At 41.3% G+C, this 13,103-nt stretch overlaps 1 protein-coding gene across 3 annotated transcripts in view; it reads right to left on the reverse strand.

Annotated features, from left to right (window-relative positions):
- CDKAL1 (CDKAL1 threonylcarbamoyladenosine tRNA methylthiotransferase) overlaps positions 1-13,103 on the reverse strand; it is a 338,705-nt gene that overhangs the window by 239,795 nt on the left and 85,807 nt on the right. The gene's annotated exons all lie outside the window — the stretch shown is intronic.

Consider the following 13,103-nt stretch of genomic DNA (forward strand, 5'->3'; position numbering starts at 1 on the left):
GAAGGCAAGAGTCACAGAAAAAGACAATCATGTTAGGAATAGCTGGAGGCAGAAGGAAAAGAAGAAGACCCAACATGGGATGGATTGACTCAGTTTGCAAGACGTGAGCAAGGCTGCTAACTATAGGATGTTTTGAAGGTCATTAATTCATAGGGTCACCATAAGTCAGAAGTGTCTTGACTGCACACACAATGCAGCTTGTTACATCTACAACTATATGGTCTCAAGTCACCTCTGCATTGTAGAATGGCCCTCCTTTATTTATTTATTCAGAGATCAGAAGTTTAAGGGAACAGGCAGAATAGTAAAGGCGTACTTATGCATTTTCTGGCAACTCTTTTTCATTTAATTATTTTTTTTAATTTGTGTGTTTGCTTCTGGTTGTTGTTTTGTTTTGCTGTCATCAGTCATCACCTTAAGTCTTTCATTCGCCAACTTTCTAGGGAGAAAAAGATGTCTGAAACATCTTAAATTGTATAGTCCTTATTTCTCACAAACTGTAAGTACGACAAAGATATGTACTGAAAAAAAGGTATATAAATCCTGCTTGATGTATTACATGGTAATGTGTTAATGGTATCAGATAACCTTGACACTGTGCTGAATGTTCATGAAATGTAGGTAGAAACCCAGGACAATACTTTTCAAGACAACAGCATAGCCAAAATTAATCTCTCTTTAATTTATCTGTAGTTATCCTTACAGACTTTTATATACTCTTAGAATTTCACTGAATACTATACATTAAAAAGCTACTTTAATTATATTTTTCTCTTGACACAAACCAAACCATTCAAGATTACTTCCTTTTAATACTCTTTAATGAGCTTTGCTCAGATGAGAACAAAAGCTTTGGAAATTATTTGTTCTTTAGAAAACTAGCTATAAATGGAATGCTACTAAGAAAAGCGTTAAAATGTTTACTCCAAAAGAATACCTGATGGAATTTAAGTAGCATAAATAAATAACTCTCCATTTTCAAAACCTTTTCTACTTTTGTAATTAAACAAACTTTACCTTGAATTCACCGTTTAATTACCTCAGAAAACTTTCCTTCCAGACATACGCTTCCATTTAAAATGGATTTACACAATCTCATGACATAGAATTTGAATAATGTCAATTTTCTTTTAAAGGCTTTCCATACTTGAACAAAATTTCTCAAATTAGAAGCCTGGGATCCCTGAGGTGGCGTACTTGGGGGGTCTGTAAATTCTTTACAAGGACCGATCACAAGCCTTTCTCATGCCCATCTAAATACCATGAAAATAGAGTCAGTCCTGTCAGGTTTTTAAGAACTGCAGTAGAAATGCTACTACTCTAAGAGCGGAACAGAATCAGTTTCCTCCTTCAAGTGGTGGGGGTTTCTAAAGCCACCACCAACAGTCACTTAGTTTTCAGATAACCTGAGATCACAAACCAGAAAATGTGCTGATTGGCTGCTGGGGTTGAAGACCTCAGCCCCAGGAGCTTTAATTGGCTGAATAGTACCAAGAGGAGACTAAATTAATTCAGCCACATAATAATAGTGAAGTATAAAATTCAACTTGTTCTAGTTCCATTTTCCACAGAATTAAAGAGAAATCCAGATCAGAGGTGATTTTCAATGTAAAATTGCAAGTTCAGATGGTTCCCCTAGCACTCAGTCTACAGACACTACTGTAAGCAATCTTGACTAAATCAATGAAAAAAGGAAGAGATGCATGCTGTGCCAGGGTTCCTATCCATCTTGTCACTTTCTGGTACGGTGGTAATTAAAAAAAAAAAAACTGGCTAGCCTCTTACTTAGGGTTATTGGTCCCCAGCTTATCAAACCCGATATTTAGGGAGCATGGCCTGGTGACGTGACACTGAACATTACTAAGGTCATTTCTACAAAACACTCGAAATTATGCCACACTACCAGCGGAATATATGCATATCATGTGACTGTAAAGACATGGAACATTTACTACCAGTAAATGAACAATTCAAAGAAACTTTAGTCGAAAATATCCAACTCCGTTCACAACAGTACGGGAGAATGGGATACAGAAAAGGAGGAATCCTTCCCTTGTAAGTGTTCTTGAGTCCACAGCACAAATTCTGGTCAAACAAAAGAAATGTTACAGGCAAAATCTTTCTCCTGGAGCACAGAAAGGGCCTTTGTTCTGCCAAGTTTGCTCCTCTTTACTGCTGGGCATCATTTTGTTTCAGGGTCATTAAAAAAGTCCTTAATAAATTGTACATAAATACAAAAGAAATATTCAGAGGAAAATTTGGCTGTAGTCATTGGACCTTACTCTTGGGAAACTGTTTTCTTTTGCATTCCTAGAAAGCGATCCTAAGCTGGTCTGCTCCAAATCATACTTGTGTCTGTTCAATGAGGCTTGCTCTCAGGGGAGTGTTCTCAAGACTGCACTATTAAGAGTCCAGAAAGATTTTGCAAGCCTTCAATCTATTGCCTTCAAATAATTCTTTCAAGTTTTCCTTTGTTATTGCCAGGATCTTTATAAGTCATACTTCTCTAATTCTACCAGCCTCCCCAAAACTTTGAATAAGGTGAAATCCCATTCAAATTCACCTTAGGAAAGATTAATGGTATTTAATCTCCCAAATATAGACATCTTTCAAAACAAACCAAATCTTTCATGAGTGCATTTTGCTTATGTGAAGCTACAGCATGAGAGGAGGTGATCGTACAGATTAAAGCATTTCTTTCCAATCGTGTGTTTCCTCCATGGAGCTCAGTGGAGCATACGTAGTTTGCGGTTCAACTTTATCCTCACAACAACCTTGAGAGACAGGCTAGGCTGATGCTGTAGGTGTGCCAGCTCTGGGTTGGGAAATGCCTGGAGATTTTGGGGGTGGAGCCAAGAGTGGGCGGGATATGGGGTGGGGAAGGGACCTCGGTGGAGTATAATGCTATGGAGTCCACCCTCCAAATCTGCCATTTTCTCCAGAGGAACTGATCTCTGTCACCTGGAGATGAGCTACAATTCCAGGGGATCCCCAGGTCCCACTTGGGGACTAGCATGCCTATCTGACAGGGAGAAATGTGCCTATGCCACTCAACAAGGCAGAGTTGACATCTGAATCCGGGTCTCCCGGAACCTAGTCCAACTATTCCAACATATTGATACAGAGAGCTACATGTTGTCACCTGCCATAACATCTGCTCAAATGTTCCTGAATTGGACTTTGCCTGCATGGCTGTGGTGTCCCTGACACCCTCCCCCACATCATCCTGGCCTGTCCTGGATACCCCTATTCACGACTATATAGCCAAATTAGGGCTGAACTGCAGGAATGAATGGCAAATCCTTAAAGCTCTGCTCAATGAGAAGAATCGTGCTCTATTGCTCAAAGTTGTCAATGTACTTTGCTCAGTATTAAATTTTTGTTTTTTTTGTGTTTGCAAAATGGTAGACTGTGTTTTGGGTTTTAGCGTATACCACCTATGTTCACCTGAGCTGTGGCTATCTGTATCTATGCCATTAAAGGTAATCTATCTACTATAACATCTGCTGTTATTTCATCAAAATATGTTATTATTTGCCAAGGACTTTCCCTTTTGATGTAAAAGGAAGCTAGTTTCAGTAGTGTGAATAATCTATCTCCGTTCACTCGGCTCCCACCACAAACCATTTAAAAGTTGAAAAAGTGGTACAATAAATAATCAAAATAGCAGCTGTCCAATATTGCAGAAACACTGAGATGCCAGTGAAGTCAGAACAACATAAGACATCCTTAAACTAAACCAGGATAACATTGTAATCCATAAATGTCCTGTTATTTTTTTTCTTGGTAATTAAAAACTTCCTGCTTAATCTTTCTCCAAATTCAATCATTCATTTAGAATGAATCCAGCACAGGTAATTGGCTCTTTTCAGCAGAAATTTACTGAATAAAACTATCATTTTCTCTTCCTCTTCTAGCTAACTCCAGGCTAAAGCTTCCACGTTCTAACTCTTAAAAAGTTCTTTATGTAGAAGAAAGACTTCTGTTGCTGCTGATTCAGATTTGTAAAAGTAAAAATAAAAATAAATAAAAATAGAGCGTAAGCAGTAGCACACCACTTGCAAAGTGCTGGAGGAGACAACAGCAGGGATCTGACTTGAAAAAGTGGAAACTGTTAGAAATGCCAGCTTCTGCGTTTTTCATAAGCCTCATATCTCCACCAAACATTAATGGAAACCTGCAAGTGATGGCAGTTAAACCCATGATCCGCTTGTAGAAGATCCCATGACAGTGCGACAGAGCTCTTTCTGAAATCCCTATCATTGCTGTTTACAATTCACTGTTGCTCCAATCCTCTCTTCCCCATGGCTTCAAGGCCCAAGATTGCTACCCTGGCCTTCTACAGGCAAATCGTAAGCTGACATTGTTTTGCTTTCTCCTTATAGTGGGAAATTTATACTACATAACTAAGGCAGCTGTGCATGTATCCCCCACCCCCCGATGCTTGCAAAGTTTGCTGCCAATGTTTGCTGGAGATGGGCCCATTATGCATGGCCGCCGAAACGGCGATTTCGGGTCACATGGAAAACGCGGAGGGGGAAGAAGCGAAGCAAACCATGTATGCACGGGACGGGACGCAACGGCGACAAAACCCAGAGTAACCGATTATGCACGCAGCGACCCCGGCGCCACTTCTGGCTGCGCTTTCTTCCGTGTTTCGCTAACGCAGCTGTTTCGGCAGCATGCACCGAATCTGCAGCCGGTTGCAGCCGGCTCCGTGCGTTATAGGTGATTTTAGTCGCTGCCATTCCACCCCGAATGTGTGCTATTCCCCCCGTGCATAATGGGCCATGGGGGTGCTTCTCTTCCTATCAGCCCCATCAAGGTGGGTGGGGTGGCATCTCCCAATGCAGGAAGAAGAAATTTGGGGCACCCGGGAGCAGGGCCAGATAGGATGACATGATAGAGATTTATAAAGTTATTCACGGGATAGAGAAGATAGAGAAATAAGTACTTTTCTCCCTTTCTCACAATATAAGAACTCATGGGAACTCAATAAAATTTCTGAGCAGTAGGCTTAGAGCAAATAAAAGGAAGTACTTCTTCACCAAAAGATGGGACAGATGGAATTCACTGCTGCAGGAAGTGGTGGTGGCTACAAGCATAGATATGGAGTAGAGATCTATTAGTGAGAATTAGCCACAACGTATGTCTGGACTCTTGGTGCTGGGGTAGGGGGGATGGTGAGCTTCTGGAGTTCTGGCTCTTCTGGTGGACCTCTTGATGGCATCTGAATTTTGACCACTGTGTGACAGAGTGAAGAAGAAGAAGAAGAAGAAGAAGAAGAAGAAGAAGAAGAAGAAGAAGAAGAAGAAGAAGAAGAAGAAGAAGAGTTGGTTCTTATATGCCGCTTTTTTCTCTACCTGAAGGAGGCTCAAAACGGATTACAGTCGCCTTCCCTTTCCTCTCCCCACAACAGACACCCTGTGAGGGAGGTGAGGCTGAGAGAGCCCTGATATCACTGCCTGGTCAGAACAGCTTTATCAGTGCTGTGGTGAGCCCAGGGTCACCCAGCTGGCTGCATGTGGGGGAGTGAAGAATCGAACCCAGCATGCCAGATTAGAAGTCCGCATTCCTAACCACTACACCAAGCTGGCTCTCTAAACAATGGCAAGCAGCTAAGCCTTATTGAGTTGTGCAAATCAGGTTGCTTGGTTGTTGCCAGTGGTTCTGACCCTGATGGGTCCTCCTTCAAAGGCCAGAACAGTTCTGAAAAAGGTTTTTCTCCCTCACCCTTTCTTTTACTGACAGAAACCAAGACTTGAAAGGCTGGCAATACTGTTCTGGCTACCTGGCAACTACCACAACGACCACCGAGAGGGTACTTGCTTCTAAAGACTTGCTTCTAAAGGAGAGCCAGCTTGGTGTAGTGGTTAGGAGTGTGGACTTCTAATCTGCCGAGCCGGGTTTGATTCCCTGCTCCCCCAAATACAGCTCACCACAGCACTGATAAAGCTGTTCTGACTGAGTAGCAATATCAAGGCTCTCTCAGCCTCACCCACCCTACAGGGTGTCTGTTGTGGGGAGAGGAAAAGGAAGGGGAATGTAAACTGAGACACCTGGCAAAGAAAATCGGCATATATGAACCAACTCTTCTTCTTTTAAAACCTACATATATTGCTTGTATTATTGAGAAGGCTAGCCCTACCCCTGCCCCAATGTACTGTATTTTAGGTCTCAGATTTTGTTTGTGCTTCTGAGGCTATGGACTCAGCCTATGGATTTACGTAACCACAGAGGGGGGGGCGGGAGGCACACTGAGAACTGAGAATCTAATATAAATATACAGATACAACACTCTGGATAATGGATTGCTACCCTGGACTCAGGACTGAAGCTTCTTCATATCCCAAGTGGCCCTGGAACACAAATTCAACAGACCAATATTGCCACCTGCTGGCAATTTCTAAAACAATCTCCAATGCAGTTCAATGAACCGCAATCTATGTTGATTAAAGGCAGTTAAATTTGAATGACTCTTGATTTTATATTTTTTTCTAGAGCATAACATACCTAAATAATCACAAGAATGTTCAGATGCTTAAAAGAGGGCAGTAAACTGGAATAATGTTTTCTTACATTGTTTCTTAATTCCATCTTTACTCCAAAGAATTCCGGGCAGTGTGCGTAATTTTCCACTCCCCAATCTGCCCTCCTGCCCCAAACTCTGCAATTGCTGAGAAGGTATGCAATGGGCTCAAAGTCACAAAGTGAGCTTCATGGGACAGACAGAATTTGAACCTGTACCTCCTCAGTTCTAACTGGAGACACTGACAAGACATTGTCAGACGAAACAAAACAACTAATGACATTTTTATAGCTACTCAACAAGCAGACACTGGCATGTGATGTTGCAGGGAACTTCTCATTTTGTGTATGTAGCATTAATAGAAGCTGAAAAACCAGACCCTCCTTAAAAACAAGTCTTCTTTCTTATATTGTACAATCTTTTCAGATAATGGTGTGATCTCTGAATTTGGTGGCCTAACTGCATGTGTATAGATTCAGGCAGATATCCGTGTTGGCCTGAAGCAACAGAACTGAGTTTGAGTCCAGTGGCTCCTTTAAAACCATCAAAGATTAATTCTGGGTATAAGCTTTTGTGCATGCACACTTTTTTCAGGAGCACAAAAAGCTTATACGTAGAATTAAACTTTGCTAGCCTTAATGGTGCCACCAGGCTCAGACTTATAAGAAAGACTTCTAAACTGCACACGTGGGGTGCAAAACTGATAGAGGACTCCTTGGGAAACTGTCAATTCTCTTCCCTGCCACATTAATTTTGAGATAGCACAAGCCATGCAAGAGGATTAGTTCAAGACTGTTCCTGCACAAACTGACTTAATAAAATGATACTAAGAAATGGTATTTAGTTGACCCAGTGGCTGCAAGTCTTAATATGTTTCTTTAGCTAGTCTATATTGTAATTTAAATCCTTGAGACCTTTCCTCTACCAAGGTGTCTTCCGAAGCAAGCATCCCAGCTCCAGGACCTTCACTGTCACCTCTTTGTCCTGACTCATCTTCATCGTTTACAGAAAATCCTTTAGAATGTTCTTTTCCTTATCATCTCTCTTAATACAGACTGCAAATGCTCTGAACAGAACGATAGCACCTGCTAAGGTCATGCCATGTTATTGGCCATGTGATTCAGTAATCTGCACTCTGAGAACATTTAGATTAAGTCAGGGCAATGTGGCCTGGGTGTGCTGGATTTGCAAAGGGCCAAGAAGCTTCAATGCTTGCCAGGTGTAACAACTGGATTGCAGTAGGGGTTTGTTTCTGGACATCACTCCTGTGCTGAAGGATATGCTCTCACTGTCTGGTTCGGAGCTTTAGTCAAAGTGATCGGAGTTTACCTTAAAGCCCTAAGCCAGGGGTAGTCAAACTGCGGCCCTCCAGATGTCCATGAACTACAATTCCCAGAAGCCCCTGCCAGCGAATGCTGGCAGGGGCTTCTGGGAATTGTAGTTCATGGACATCTGGAGGGCCGCAGTTTGACTACCCCTGCCCTAAGCAGTCTGAGACCAATGTACCTGCCTGTATAGGGCTGCTTGCCACCTACTCTCCGCAACTGAAGTAGCTGGTAATGATGGACAGGGTCTACTCAGTTGTAGCACCATGGCTGTGTATAGTGAGTTCCGCTAGTGATTCTCCTGAAGTCTTACTTGCTGGCATTCTTGGAGCTGTTGAAAAGATTTATTTTCTCAGTCTTCTAAATGATTTTTATTCCACAGTTCAGCAGCATGTATTCTAAAGCCTGTATTCTGCTTTATGCTGGCTTGGACTTGCTGTTATGAAACTTTGTGTTACTTTTATCCCTAATTCGCTAACGCAAGCCCAAGGTCACCCAGCTGGTTGCACATGGGGGAGCGTGGAATCAAACCCGGCTCACCAGATTAGAAGTCCGCACTCCCAATCACTACACCAAGCTGGCTGTCTGGTTCAACTCCTAGAAGTATCTGTCCAGCTGAAACAAGACTTCAGTATGTTTACTCCCCCCCCCCCCCCGGCTCCCCAGTCCTTTCCTCCAGAGACAACTTGTCCAAAGGCTCTGGAAATAAATTACCGCTGTGAAAACCAAGTAAGTGTGCTGCAAAATTATGAAATTAGTTTTCTGTGTTGAATATGCCAGTGTAGCTTCACGGTATGCAATATCTGCACACCCAAATCCAAGGCCCAGGTATCCATTGTGACGGATTTCTACTTGGAAGCTCCTCAAACAATAATCTGAAACTGAAAGGCTAAAGTAGTAAAACTCAGGAAGCCTATCCTCAGGCACATATACCTTGACAATCTCTATGGTACTCTCAATATAATTTTGGGAACATTAAATACTGTAAAGTTTTCAGGCATTGTGGGGGGAGGGAGAATTAATAGTCATTCTGAACTAAAGATCTCACTAATTTATGGCATCAAATAGATATCTCTCTTCACAAAAAAAGAGAAAGGGAACAGAGGTCAAAGCCAAATGGAGGCTAGATTTTAAAAAACAGGAGGGGTAGATCTTCTAGAGGGGAAGAGGTATCCCATGGTGTAGATATCCCATAATACGTTTTCACTTGAGCTCTGAGCCAAAGATAACAAGGTTGTCAAGGAGATGCAAAGTCGTTACAGGCGATCTGGAGGGCAGGTGGAAAAACTGAATAAGGAAGTGAGTTAACAGCTCTGGAAACCGGCCAGACGTTAATCACTAAAGATTTTAATTACTCAAATGGATTGGTAAAACTTTGGCAGAAGGGGAAAAAAAATACTGGACGTTGTTTCTGGAAGGAATAGCAAGATCACCCTCAAAGTTTGCATAACAATATATAGGTCAGAACTGGACCGACTGGAAGGAAATGAGTTAAAAGTAAATGAGATGTGACAATCATTTTTATCAAACTAGAGGAACAAGGCAAAGTAGTAAGAAAGCCACATGCTTTAAAATCATTAAAAGGTTTCAGAGGCATTATAGTATCATTTTGGACAGAAACTCTAGCAATAAAGGAAGGAGTAAAACATCTGTAGGCATCAAAATGCAGATAGAGGGGGTTTTTTATGGCTGATGAACCTGCCATGACACTAAGGTTGCTTCCAAAAGAAAAACTTCCTCTTGGACTTTGCTCTTGAAACAACAATGTGCACATTCCATTATACAGCCTTGGGGATGTAAAGATTTCCCCCCCTAAGATGTGACAGCAGCAGAAGCAGAAGCAGAAGCAGCAGAAGCAGAAGAAGAGCATGTTGGTAGCAGATTTGAAAGATCCGATGGAGAAGAGTTCTGCATTAAGAGTCCACTCTTTCAGGAACATTAACGGTCTCTGAATTAAAACAACTTCTTAGTTCACCAGGTTTAGCTTTCTATATGTTCACATCCAAAACTTTTTCAATTAATAATTTAAAATAAATTAAATTCAAATGCAACTTCTATACTGAGACGTACAGCAACAGAAGCCTTCAGGAGAAGACAAAACCATCAGCCCTTGAAAACTCTTGCTCCTCCATCACTGATGGGGGCAGAGAGAGACAGCCCCAGTTAGCCAGTCTTATTAGATTTCACAAGCTAAACAGGGTCAACCTTGCCTAGTACTTGGATGGGAGATCACCAAGGAAGCCCAGAGTTGCTATGCAGAGACAGGGAATGGCAAACCACCTCCAAACATCTCTTGCCTTGAAGAGACTGCCAGGAGTCAGCTTCTACTAGGGATTGTAACTACCACCGTACCGGAACCATGTTGTGCTATTCCATTCTGCACAAGCAGCCAGAAATTTGCTTAACTGTTTACTTGCCCCCCCCCCTCCCAAACAGGCACTTCTGCCTGGGAAATCCTCTAACAGGTTTCCTGTTCATCACTCATATGCCTTCACAGTTCATTTCCCTTACTGGGAAGGATTTTGGACTTTCTGTTGAAGATGCAGCAACATAAAACATAAACATGGAATGGTTATTTATAGTAACTGGACACAGACAAAATGCAGCAAATCACACTCCGTTTAAACTGGTGTTGTTGTCAGAGAGACACACAGTCCATACTGAGGGCATGCTCTAGCGCTGCGTAAGACCTTCTACTTTTGTAGCTCCCAGTAGAATTAAAAAACAACAACAACCTTTACTCAATAAAAATGAGAATTCAAGTGAGATAGCTGTAATGGCACGCCTTGATGTCCACTGTCTCCCTCAATCTGTCCTCTAGCATTAGGAAGTCAAATCAAAGTATTCTTGTAATTTCATTTGGAGCTGTATTTTAGAGAGCTACATAGACCTTTAAAGGAGTACTAAAAAGGGTGAACAAGTCACATCAATAAACATATTCTTTACATTTAGGAGAGGAAATCTGCATTGTAAAACATTTAGTGGAGTCATACTTTTAAAAAAACTTGGAAGCTTGATTATCTTTTTCTGGAATTTTTCTTTGGCTGTTTCTACAACCTGGGATACAAACAGCGAGTCCAACCAGTGAACAGGAGGGTTAATTTGGAGCAGACTCCCTTGACAGCCAGATACATACTTAAAACACACCTGAAAGTGCAAGAGCAGTACATTTTGTCATCCTCATGGAGAAAAGCTTGAGTGGAAGCATGCAATAATAGCTTTGCTGAAAAAGGGAAATCCCGTAACAGTTTATTGTGCATTCATTAAGAATTGGTTTGAAGAGGTTTCCCTTTAGTGATCCATTCTGCAAGCAGAGGGAGAAACCAAAGCACAATTTCTGTGCTCTTAAGGGACTTCCTCAGGCAAGAGGATCAAGGGAACATTCAGTGATTTTTTTTTTTGTGAGATAAGGAGGCAGCACGACACTCTCTTCAGTATTCACAAAACCACCACAGTGATAGGGGCCTACAGTTGACCCATTTGCCTGGAAGAGGAAGGAGGAAATTAGCAGTCTCCTGATATAAAACCAGATGTGGTGAAATTAGGTATTTGGGAAAGGATACCCATTGATTTTTTAGTAATTTTTATTTAACACTACAAAAGTATGTCGTTTTTTTTCTTGTCTAGTTATATGCATTACTTATGCATTTTTCTTGTCTAGTTATATTACATTACTCAAATGTAATTAGTAATGTAGACTGTAATTTATTAGGGGTATGTATTGGGCTGATTAAAGCCCAAAAAGTACTCAAAATATACCTGATTGGTATTTTCTGGGTATTAATTCAGTTAGATTTGGGGGTCTTTTGCTAATTTTTGGCTATCCAAAATGAACGACGGTTGCGTATATCAGCAGCTCCCCTCCACTTCCCTTTTACGGGGGGTAGAGATCGGGTTAGTTATTGAACCTTGCCGCCACTCTTAGCCTGCTATAACTATGTTGTTAAAGATTAGTTGTGATATTGTTTTATGATATTTATGATATACTTTTATGATATTGTTTTAATGAAATTGTTTTATGTAACCCGCCTCGAGCCTCCGGGGGGAGCCGGGATATAAATAATAATTATAATAAAAACAACAACAACCTCAAAAAAATCCCAAAAATACTCAGGATTTTTCGGGACTGCCAGATATCTGCAGTCAAAGTACATTTAAAGGGCTCTCAATCCTTTCAAATACCTTTGGAGTGTGCTATGAGAATGGAGAAGGCATTTAAAGGGAGTTGTGAGATCTTTGAATGCCTTCAGAGCACTGTGGCTTGCAAAAGGTATGTAAATTTTAAAGGGACCATGTTCCCTTTCAAGTTTAAATGTATTTCCGCCCTCCATTGGAAACAATGGGCACCTTCTTTGGGGGCCTACTGAACTGGACCCCCTGGTCCAAACTTTTTCAAACTTGGGGAGTTTTTTGAAGTAGAGACACCAGTAACTATGCTGCAGATTTTGTGCACAAAGTCACCAAAGTACAATAGCCTGTTTAGTCATTTATGCTTCAAGGGAGAATTCAGACTTGCTTTGATCTAGAGCCCACTTATTTCACTTTTTGGCTGTCCACAGGATCTCCCAACATCGTATTTCAAACAATTGTTCCCTAATAAATGACTACAAATATGGTACTAATCATAGCTCCCTACATCATGTTCTCAAAGTGAAATCACAAGGCAATGCCATGGTGTATATTATATTACCTATACATAAAGTTTTCTTCCACATGATGTGGAAGAAACTATAATGTGTGAAGGATTGCCTGATATAAACATAAAATTGGTATATTCACATTGCCTGGGATAACCATAAATTCCTACTGAGATAATAAATAGCCACTTATTTTACAAGAATAATACTGCTTCCAGTTTTCAGTCCTTATTACCTCTAGACCGTATTCCTGAAACAAAACTGTCAGAAAATATCATTTGCATTTTCAGGGCCAGGAAGTGAGGAAGAGACTCCTAGCTGACTTACAACAGCTGCATAAGATCTGGCTGGGTTTGCTTCTGTGCTCATAGTTCTTTAATGGCTGAGTGTGCCCAGAAGTTTGAGTCAAAGGGCTCTTATCTATCAGCTTTTACACGGATGGGCCCCTGTTCTTTACTCAGAAGCTTCCATTTCTCCTGCTTCTGGGTTTGTTTGGAACTGTAAACTACTTTGGGCCCCTTTTGGGGCGGAAAGCAGTATAGAAATACTTTGCAATAAAAACATAGGCTGAGGTAGCGTCCAGTGAGTAATTTACTCAGGGTCTAACCTTTT

This window comes from Paroedura picta, chromosome 9 (genome assembly GCF_049243985.1).
Source record: "Paroedura picta isolate Pp20150507F chromosome 9, Ppicta_v3.0, whole genome shotgun sequence".
NCBI lineage: Eukaryota > Metazoa > Chordata > Lepidosauria > Squamata > Gekkonidae > Paroedura > Paroedura picta.